The sequence below is a fragment of the Amblyomma mixtum genome, chromosome 3 (assembly GCF_055824585.1).
Source record: "Amblyomma mixtum isolate Tamu chromosome 3, ASM5582458v1, whole genome shotgun sequence".
NCBI lineage: Eukaryota > Metazoa > Arthropoda > Arachnida > Ixodida > Ixodidae > Amblyomma > Amblyomma mixtum.
In genome coordinates, this window is record NC_143014.1 from 379,248,571 (window position 1) to 379,259,431 (window position 10,861).

Genomic DNA, 10,861 nt, shown 5'->3' on the forward strand with positions numbered 1-10,861 from the left:
GCTGACCATCGCTCCAGCACGGGAAGCTCAACGAAAAATACTATGTGAAGAATGCCTGAGGAAATTGAACGATAACAGACGGGCAGTTAAGGTACTTAAATTCTTATAGACAAATAGCGTTCAGTCACAATGGCAGAAAAAAACTATCAAAATAAGTTAATCATAGATCATATAAAAATAATTTAAAAGTAAAAGAAAAAACCCCATAACAGGGCATTTCTCCCAGCAAGCAAAGTTTTTATAGGACCCACATATAGCATTTTATAAACACATGTAAAGGCAGTGGTGTTTCATTCGGAAAATTGTACCTTTTTAAAAGAATTGTAGCAGTAAAATAAGCAAAAAACTTGTCGACAATTTCACATTCCTGAGCATCAAATATTGTTCGAAAACGCAATTTTTTTTTCTGGTGTAGGCCACACCGCGTACCAGATACGAAAGCGCGATTGAGGTGTCCACAGACCCAAGGAGCCAGTTATAGGCGTTTTCGTTTTTTCATCGTCAATGTCAATTTACCGAATGCACACCACCGGTCTACGCTCCACAGCTGCGTTTCTGCAGCAATCTTGTCAATGCCAACGTGTATTGCTCTATGCACCATGCTTCTGCCACAACTTTCTCCACGCCAACGCATGCAATGCACACCTCTGCCACTACCGCCGCCCAGCTAAAAGCGCGAATATTAGTTTGATATTAATATTAGTTGCTGAAGAAGAAGACGTGTCGCAATTGAACACAAGGCGTGACCGGCATAGTGTCCTCGTACAGGGGCCAATGAAGCTGATGTGTTTGCGCCGGCGCGAGTTCTAGTTCCAGTCGCGGCAATATTTATTTTAATAATGTATTGTAGCGATAGCTACACTATTCTAGCCAGCGGCATTTCGGGCGGTCGGCACAGGCCAGTACTGCGCATGCGCCGTAACCATGGCAACCGGTTGCCGTGGTTGTTAGGCGCCGATTATGTAGTGCTCGGTGCCTAACGCACCTTTTATTATGTATATCCTGGCCCAGCTGAGCGAAGCCACAGCAAATTTTTTATAGTTTGGCCAATGTCACTCTTCAGGGCAAGCTTCACCCAAAGTGGTCAGGCGGTTTCACTTCGTGAACTATTGCTTTCGCACTAAAGGCATCTTCTCATTGTAAAACAGCGAAAAACTACCAACACAAAAAGCACACAGAAAGGGAAGACGGCACACAGACGTGTCTTGCCTTTCTCTGTCCTCTGTTTAGTTTCGCGCTGTTTGTCATCCTTTATAAACAACCAACTAGCTCCAACTAGGCTAATTCTTCTCCTTTTGGTTTCAGGGAACATTACGAGGCAAAGTGTTCCACCTTTTTCTGAAGAATTCTGTACTTATGCCTCACTACAGGCTCAACGGCACCCTGTGCGATGGACGGAGCATCACCGCAACAGCAACGAGCTCCTCAATAATCGCCTCCTGCTTATGTGCAGCTCGCTCTGTGCGTTACGAGATAATTCAGGAAAAGGTGACGCCAAAAAAAAAAAGAAATGGAGAGCGTCCTTTTTATTTTGCGTGTGTGTCTGTATGAAGCAGGAACACTAATGAAGATATAGACAGAGAAAAGGTTTTTTCATATGGACGGATGGCTTGACTGAAGCTGTGAAAATTAAAATGGAGATTAAACAGGTGAGCGATGCAAACTTTAGAGATCTCCGTATTAGCGGGTCTGCACAAGTGCAAACCATGTAAAAAAATGGCTTTCACATGAGATCAGAAGTGCCATGATTCTGGAACTTGCAAATTTTGCCCAGTGTATATCGAGCAGGTGACGATCCGCTGATTAGATAAGCACGCAACCTTTCAAACGGTCTACCAAAATAGGTCCTACAATTACGTCAGTGCAAGCCAGCCATGGAGAATTACGGATTGCGTACTGCGCATGCAAGGTACCAGTTGCGGCGCCAGGTCAAAAGCACACCGCCAATCCGGTATACATCTAAGAGAGTAGCTTTCTACTAAATTACAATTATCCATTGTCTCAGTAGGTAAAAATGGCTGAATATATGCGCCTATAAATAATGAAGGGTGAGGACTAAGCACTCAAGCGGTGCAAAACGCTGCCCATATAGGCAGAGCGCAAATGAACTTGTATCCTTAGAAACTACGGAGGGGGGGGGGGGGCAGAGAAAGTTCATTTCAGGGAAGCCGCAGAGCATTTTACGAGACTCCTACTGGGTGAAGGTCACCGCACTATACATTCTTTCGCTGCTGGGCAGCACGCAGCCTCTCGCCCCCTTTCGTATCTTCCATACAGGAAGCGCCCAAGGCTTCCCTGGCTGCTTGCGCGGCTTGAAGAGCCGACGCCTTCAGCTCCTTCCCTTGCAACAGAAGGGCTTGTGCTTTCCTTAACTGGCGCACCATAGCGCCCGCAAACTTCTTCTCGGGATTAGCCTTTATTTCTTCTTATGATATACTGTAGACCAAATGCATAGAAGCCCTAGCCCATCGAGTATGTCCCTTTCTGTCCTGCTTCCTGATAGCCCTATCCACTGCGATATCGAATGGCCTTGAGTAATTTCATCGACATTATTGTGAATGCCCATGTTTAGTAATATTTCCCAACATTACTACACAAGGGATTATTTTAAGCAAATTGCAATCGGATACTTATATAAATCCTGTCAAATTCAGCTGTATGTTTCCAAATTCGCACGAACCGCATCGCGCCTTCTGCAATGAAGTGGCTGACTTATACCGTATGGTATGGGCATGCCACACAAACCCAACTATACAAAGAATCAATAACTCAACAACTGAGGACTGAGAGGCCGCGCTGACCAATCCGCTTCTGGAATGGACAACCCAACCATTTCATACTTTAAACGTTTTTCTCTCTAGCGAGTACCTACGCCACAAAAGCCGATAGCACAGGTTCCCTGTTAATGCATGGCATAACCCTGCCGATATCCGAGTCGAAATAGGCTGATCGCTCGAACGAGGTCGAGTGATCTTGTTGCGTCATCGCAACATGCTCTGACTGGTCGAGAGGGGTCACGTCACCTTGTGACGTCATAACAACATGCGAAGCGGGTTGTTAGCAACTTGGTTTCTAGAAAGCAGCCTTGATCAATAAGAATAAAATTCTATGTATACAATTTCGGCACCGGAACACCACGAAGCAGCCTTGTTCAATAAGAATAAAATTCCATGTATACAATTTCGGCACCGGAACACCACGCCGGATATGCGCTACTAGAGCTAGCAGACCGAATATGACGGCTGTAAAGCAAGATATGAATCATCATGCCATCGAATTCCGTTTTCATACTCAAATTATTATTTTGTGATCCCGAGAGCTAAAGAGAATAATACAGTATGAATACGCAGAAAAAGCATCAGACAAATAAAGCAGAGCCCTAGCTTTATAAATTACTGCGTAAGGAATTGTTGCTCCATGGCAACGCCGGGTACAACTCAGAACAGCCACGGGATGGGGAGGCAGATCGCGGTACCTGTGATAGACACGTCACTCTGCTGCCAAATCCAAGCAGGCTTTCCTGTGTGAGAGCTCGCCTCCTCTGGCATTCCAGCACTTACATATTGCCCACATTCATCAACACTGTTTGTACATCGTCCGTTATGAAACCATACTTTTATCTTCCTCTATACCGCACACTAACGTTGCACATAGACATTACTTGCAAAATAGCGCCCAGTTCTGAAAAAAAAACTCACCTATTGTAGCAGCATGCCCGTTTAAAAAGCTAAGGTGGTTAAAGCATCACGATAGTTTATTCACCTTCATGGCTCTTCCAATACCTGCGAAAAACAATCGCCATGAAGAATGAGCTGGCGTGTGTATGGTGAAATATGACCCGAACTCGGAGAGTCAGAAATCCTTCGTATCACCATCCCCTTTGCCACTCTCGAGTAGCCCGGTCGGCAACACCTTATGCCGATGTCAGAGTGCAGAAAAGATGACGGAGAACACACAGAAGTACGAAGTGAAAAAACAAAATTAGTTTATTAACATTGCTACAGACTAAGCAAGATTAAGACGACTTCTGCACGAAGACTTCGACTGCCCACCAGGCGAGAAAACGTCCAGGCTTTGCCACCCGCTTCAAGCACGCAGGGAGAAGCACAAAATGTCGGCTGTAATAGAAAAAGGATAAGAAAAAAGTGGATTAGCATTAAATAAGAAGCACAGGTAACCGAACATGCAACTTTGCAGGATATACCGCAGTGTGAGCATACGTTTCCCTAAGCACAACTTCCTCACGGCTGAAATAGATGAACCCACATGGGGCATGCTTTCACCGAGGGTTTTCTTATTCCTATCAGGCTAACGAAAAAGCGCACTTCGCTACAACTGTCTTGCATGAAGCCGACATCTCAAAGGAAAATAATAATAAAGCAGCACATGTACACAGCCAAGGCATCGACAGAGAATATCTGCAAGCATTAAACATGCTGAAGTCGAGGGTTGGACGGAAACCCATTGTCGGGAGTGTACATGAAGCAGGCAGAACACCGACCAAAATAAAAATGAACACTTAAGCGACGTTTCGGCGCCCACACGGGAGCCTTGTTCGCAAACAGGTACGGACGGGAACAGCCTGCCTATTTAAGCTTGAAAATGGGCCCTAGGCAGCGGGCTATGCACTATGCATTCTAGTGCATACGCCCTCTGCCTAGGGCCCATTTTCAAGCTTAAATAGCCAGTCTTTTTACGTCCGTATCTGTTTGTGAACAAGGCTCCCGTGTGGGAGCCGAAACGTCGCTTAAGTGTTCATTTTTATTTTGGTCGGTGTTCTGCCTTATTCTTCATTAAATCCGCTACGCAACTGCGGTGCACCTACCATGCGAATGCCAATAAATCCCAGGATTCCCAGCTCTGGTCACTGCTTCCGAAGATTCCAGAAGTGAGGTGTAGCTCGAAAGACGTGTCTGGGAGCTCCAGCGCTCGTATGATCCGTTCGCACTTCAAGTGGCGGAGCTGCCTTTCACCGCAAACTGCACAGTCAGTAGCGTTGACAGCGAAGCGCTGGAAGAGCGCAGGCAGCCCGTCGGAGTCGTCCTCCAGGCTATGCAGGAAACTCGAAGACACCTCTCTGCTTGACTGCGCCAACTCATTAGCAAAAAGAGCGCCTTCTGCGTCACCAGTGCTTGACGGGAACTCCTCGGAATCATCGCGCTCGCCTTTGTCATGTTGCCTGCAACCGTCAGAGAATTGCAGGCGCCGACGGCAGCCGGAAACAGATTCTTCTACGGAGATTTCCTTTGGCCGCGACGGCAGAGAGAGAAGGGATCCGGCCCCGGAGCTGCTCACTGAGGCGTCGCAAGAGTAAGTGAAAGGCAGAGCCGAAGACACCCACGAACTCGACGAACTTGATTGCTCCTTGGAATCGTGGTGGTTTTTCGGCAGCGGCGTAGACGCCGGTGGTGTGTCCTCAAGCATCAGGTCGGCTATGCTGCTCACCCAATCGCTGTAATGACCGGGGTCGTCGATGCTGTCACCTGCGAATCAAGAACAAGAATTGAGGCTCACAGATTTTCATAAGTGCACCCGGAAAATCGTTCACAGCTACTCCGTGTCAGCTACGAATATGGATCGGTTGTACTTACTGAAGTGCACGTCAAATGCCTCTTCGTGAGGAGCGCAGTCCAACCGCGATCTACAATGTGTAGACGGAAGGCACCCCCAAGACTGGGGACTGGGGATTCCTCTCCAAGAAGGGGATTTTTCTCCAAGTCACCATCTTGCTATACCTCACCAACATTTGTTCTGCCTCTGCAACACGAGGTAGAACGGTTTGGCCTGTTGCACGAACGACGTTTTTCCGTATGCCGGACCGCGCATTGGCGGATGTGTCCGGCCGCAACGGGGGCACGTGGCTGGCTGATGCTCTTTTCTTGAAGTTATTGCATAGGTTCTCTCTATGTCTTGAACCATATCTCATTTTGGCGAGGGGCGGTTTCAGCTGCGTTGCATAGGGTCATAGCTCTTTCGAGCGGTAAATACTTTTCTCTGAGCATTTGCTCTCGTAGCTTGGGAGCGTTTGTGCCGAAAACCACTTAGTCATGTTTGTAACCAGCCGGAGGGACAACGCTTGCCGGCGTTCTGGGCCAGCCGAGTGGGACGCGCGCCGGCGTTCTGGGCCAGCCGAGCGGGACGCGCGCCGGCGTTCTGGGCGAGCCGAGCGGGACGCTGTAACTACTGCGCATTACTGTAGCGCATCGGCGCGATGCAATCACTGATGCGCGGCACTGATACGAACACGACACGTGTCCGTTACATCCTCCCTCGGGAAAGAACAAAATGAGACACTTCAATATAACAGTCACAGTTAGGGCACTTGATTAAAGTGTTCGTCATAGCGTAGCCTCTGTGGGGGCCGGGAGGTCCGAGTTGATCTTCTCACGGTGGGCGACGATGGGATGCTCGACGGAGAATTGTATCCACTTGCTGGTCGAGAAGATTCCTCACCGTTTGTAGCAGAGGCCACTCTAGAGGATTGTGCACCTGATTCAGCTGGTGTCGTAGGTTGCTGTGTACGGGGCTGAGAACCCGAACAAGTGTCGTCGTCGCTTTCACTGGTGTACTGCTCCGCCGTCCTAAGCAGATGCCGGCGGTTCCGCCGCAGCATACGTTGATGTTTGGTTTGTACCAAGTAGGATCTTGGAGCGCTTTCAGCAACGACCTTCGCTTTACGCGACCAACCAGCAGCATCCTGAAGTCGCACCGTTGAGCCTCTGTGTAGTGCTGCCAAAGGCTGTCCAGCCCTGGCTTGGTGGCGTTTCCTTACTGTAGTACGAGTCACCCTGCCGAAGTCGGGAAGGTTAGAACGAAGTCGCCTTCGCTGAAGAAGCTCACCCGGAGAATGCCCATCTTCCAGCGGTGTAGAGCGATATGCAAGAAGACCAAGCCAGAAGTCCTCCCGGGCGTCGAGGGTCTTTTTCAGGATCCTCTTCACGATTTGCACTCCTTTTTCCGCCAAGCCGTTCGACTGCGGATAACGGGGGCTCGATGTTATATGATGAAAGTCATATGCTCTGGCAAACGTGGCAAATTCATGGCTCGAGAACTGGGGTCCGTTATCCGTGCATACTTCCACTGGTATACCATACCGGGCGAACATGGCGCTAAGGGCTGCGATCGTGGTTTCCGCAGTTCTGTTGTCGAGCGTGGCGACCTCGGGAAAATTTGAAAATGCATCATACGCAACCACGTACGACTTGCCCGCATAGGAAAAGATATCTACTCCAACCCTGTACCAAGCACATTTTGGAACGGGTCGCATTAGCAAGGGTTCTTCTGGCTGCCTGTACGCGTATTTTCTGCACGTTGCACAGCTTTCCACACGGGCAGTGATGTCGCCATTCAGACCAGACCAAAAAATAACTTTCCGAGCCCTCTCCTCACATTTTTGCATCCCAAGGTGTCCCGCATGAATTCTTTCCAACATGATTCGTCGCATACTTTTCGGTATGACGACTTTAGTGCCTTTCAGCACTACTCCATTAACGACAGAGAGTTCGTGCGAAAATGGCTTGAGTTCACCTGTCACTGGCTGCCCGTCCACCAAGCATGCTATCACAGTCTGGAGGTAGCAGTCCCGTGCAGTTTCCAGCTGTAGCGACCGCAGCGTTTCGGAGGTGACCATGTAGCCCAAGGACTGGACGGCGTGAACCTCAACGTCGTGTGTTGTGCCACCTTTTTCTTCGACCTGATCCTTTGTTGACCGTGACAACATGTCAGCGAGAACGACATGTTTTCCTGGAATGTACTGCAAGACAAAGTCGTACTTTAGCAAACGCAAAAAGAATCGTTGCACTCGTGGTGGCATGTCAGCAATTTCTTTCCGTGCTATCGCTACCAGCGGTTTGTGGTCCGTTTCGATAAGCACGTTTCTACCGTACACGAACTCGTGAAACCTTTCGCAGCCAAAACATATCCCAAGTGCTTCCTTCTCAATTTGGGCATAATTCTTCTCGGCTTGCGTTAAAACACGAGATGTGTATGCTACGGGCCTCCACTCACCACTGTAGTCTTGCAGTAATGCTGCACCAACGCCGTCTTTTGATGCGTCACAGGTAATCTTGGATTTTCGTTGCGGATCAAAGATTGCAAGAAGGGGGGCGGTGGTCAGGATTTGTGTTAGTTTTTTCCACTCCTGCGCATGGTTATCTGTCCATTGGAATTCTGAGCGCGTCTTGATAAGCTCACGTAGAAGCGTTGTTCGCTCGGACAGTCGTGGGACAAATTTACCAAAGTAATTAAGTACACCCAGCATTCGCTGAACGTCACTCTTGGACGTTGGTGTTGGTATATTCACCAAGTTTTTGATCAGCTTGGGGTCAGGCGATATGCCCGTTCGGCCTATGATATCGCCAAGGAATCTGACTTCTTTCACCCTAAACTTGCACTTCTGGATGTTGAAAGTCAAGCCGGCTTTCTCGGCGGCTTTTAGCGCTGCTATCAACCGCTCATCGTGTTCTTGTCTACTGGAACCCCATACTAAAATATCGTCAATATATACCAGTACGCCGGGTAGGCCATCAAAGACTTGGCTCATACTCTGTTGAAATACCTCTGGTGCGGAATAAATGCCAAAAGGCAGCCGGAGAAAACGGTATCTCCCGAACGGCGAAGAAAAAGTGCAGATCCTCGAAGTCCGCTCATCAAGCGGTATCTGATGATAGCCCGAATTTGCATCAAGGCAGCTGAAGTACTGGGCATTTGTTAAACGGGCTTCCAAATCTTCTCGCCTAGGAAGCGGGAAATGCTGCCTCTTTATGTACTTGTTTATAGCCCTGGGATCCATACACACCCTTAGCGTGCCATCTTTCTTCTTTGCCAAAACTAGGGGGCTGACCCAGTCGGTAGGTTCGTTCACCCTCACAATGATGCCAGCACGTACCATTCGGTCAAGTTCTTTTTTAAGGGGTTCTTCTAGCGCCACCGGAACTCGTCGCGCTGGTTGCACTACTGGTATCGCTTCAGGTGACAAGACCATACTGTACGCCTGCTGCAAACACCCGAGGCCCTGGAATATGTGCCCGAAATTTTTCAGAAGGTCATCCGTTGCGGTCTTGTCTACGGCACATACCCTACGCTGGACTAGCCCCAGAGCTTCACTCGCTTCTAGCCCAAGTATGGCTTGACGCCCATTTTTCACCACAAAGAACTTCACTGTGGCACAAGTGTTCCCAAGACGGACTTCAAGCGTACACGTTCCAAAACACGTTATGATGCCTCCGTTATACGCCCGCAGGATCGAATTAGTCGGCTTCAGTTCTTCTGCTCCCCGCAGTTTTTGGTAAATCGACATAGGAAACAAGCTTGCTTGCGATCCGGTGTCCACTTTAAAACGGATCGCACAGTTACGAACTTGAGCCTTGACCATCCAATCCCTCTCGCGCTTTGCCGTGGTGACTTCTAGGATGTCAAAGTCCGCGTCTTGCTGTTCTCGCACTTCACTGACCCCGGCTGACGCGCAGCAATTTGCGAAATGGTTCAGCTTGTGACACAAACGACACTTCTTTCCAAAAGCTGGGCATTGCTTAGGTTTGTGCCAGCGGTTGCACTTACGACAACGAAACTGTTTTTTTGCTTCTTTCCCCTCTTTCGAGGGAGCCGCGCGCCTCGAAATCGCGTCGACACTGTCGTCCCCTCTGTGCCAAACTTCATTCCGCTGTGCTAGCGTCTCTGCTGCTCTGCACATTTCCTCTGCTTTTTTCAACGTCAGCTGGTTGTCCCGCAGCATCTTCTCACGTAGTCGAGGATTACACGTGCCAAATACAATCTGGTCCCTTATCATCGATTCTTGCAGCGTGCCAAAGTTGCACTGTGCCGCTTGCTTTTTCAAGTCACGAACAAATTTTTCAAAAGGTTCTCCCTCCGCTTGCTTTCTTGAACGGAATACGTATCTTTCATGTACTTCATTGCTAACTTCGGCACAATAAGCATCAAACTTGCTCACCAAGGTGCTGTAGTTCGTCTTGTCTTCATTGTCGCCAAACTGGAAGTTGTTGAAGACGTCCAAAGCGTCGTCGCCAGCGATGCTCAACAGGAGTGCCGCCTTGGATGCATCCGATCTGGGCTGGTCCTTAGTCTCCGTCGCCTGCAGAAATAACTCGAATTTCTGCTTAAAACGCTTCCAGTTTTCTGTTACGTTACCAGTCAGCCGCAATGGCTCTGGTGTCTTCAGCAGGTCCATCGCACGCCGGACGCAGGGTCGATTTCCATAGGCCTCAAAGGGCCACTTCTGACACCATGTAACCAGCCGGAGGGACAACGCTTGCCGGCGTTCTGGGCCAGCCGAGTGGGACGCGCGCCGGCGTTCTGGGCGAGCCGAGCGGGACGCGCGCCGGCGTTCTGGGCAAGCCGAGCGGGACGCGCGCCGGCGTTCTGGGCGAGCCGAGTGGGACGCTGTAACTACTGCGCATTACTGTTGCGCATCGGCGCGATGCAATCACTGATGCGCGGCACTGATACGAACACGACACGTGTCCGTTACAATGTTCCATGTCGAGAGTTTGGGCCTCGAAATTGCACAACCTCGCCTGTTTCTTCACCTCTCGCAAAATTGTTCGAAAGGTTCTGCCGGATACTGCACGCGTTTACGAAACATATACTTTTCGTGCACTTCGTTCTTCTTTCCGGTGAAGTATTCCTGAAACATGGCGACAACCACTTTGAAGTCCTGTTTGCCTTGTCTCCGAGAACGAGAAATTGCTGTAAATATCCATCGCAATTTAGCCTGGTACGCTGAGCAAGAGTATTTTCGCCGCTTCAGTCTTTGGTTTTTCAGGTGACGTTGCCTCCAGGAACAGTTCAAAACTTCGGTCGACAAGCTTTCATCTTATTCCGGCTTGGCCGGACAGGATAAGTG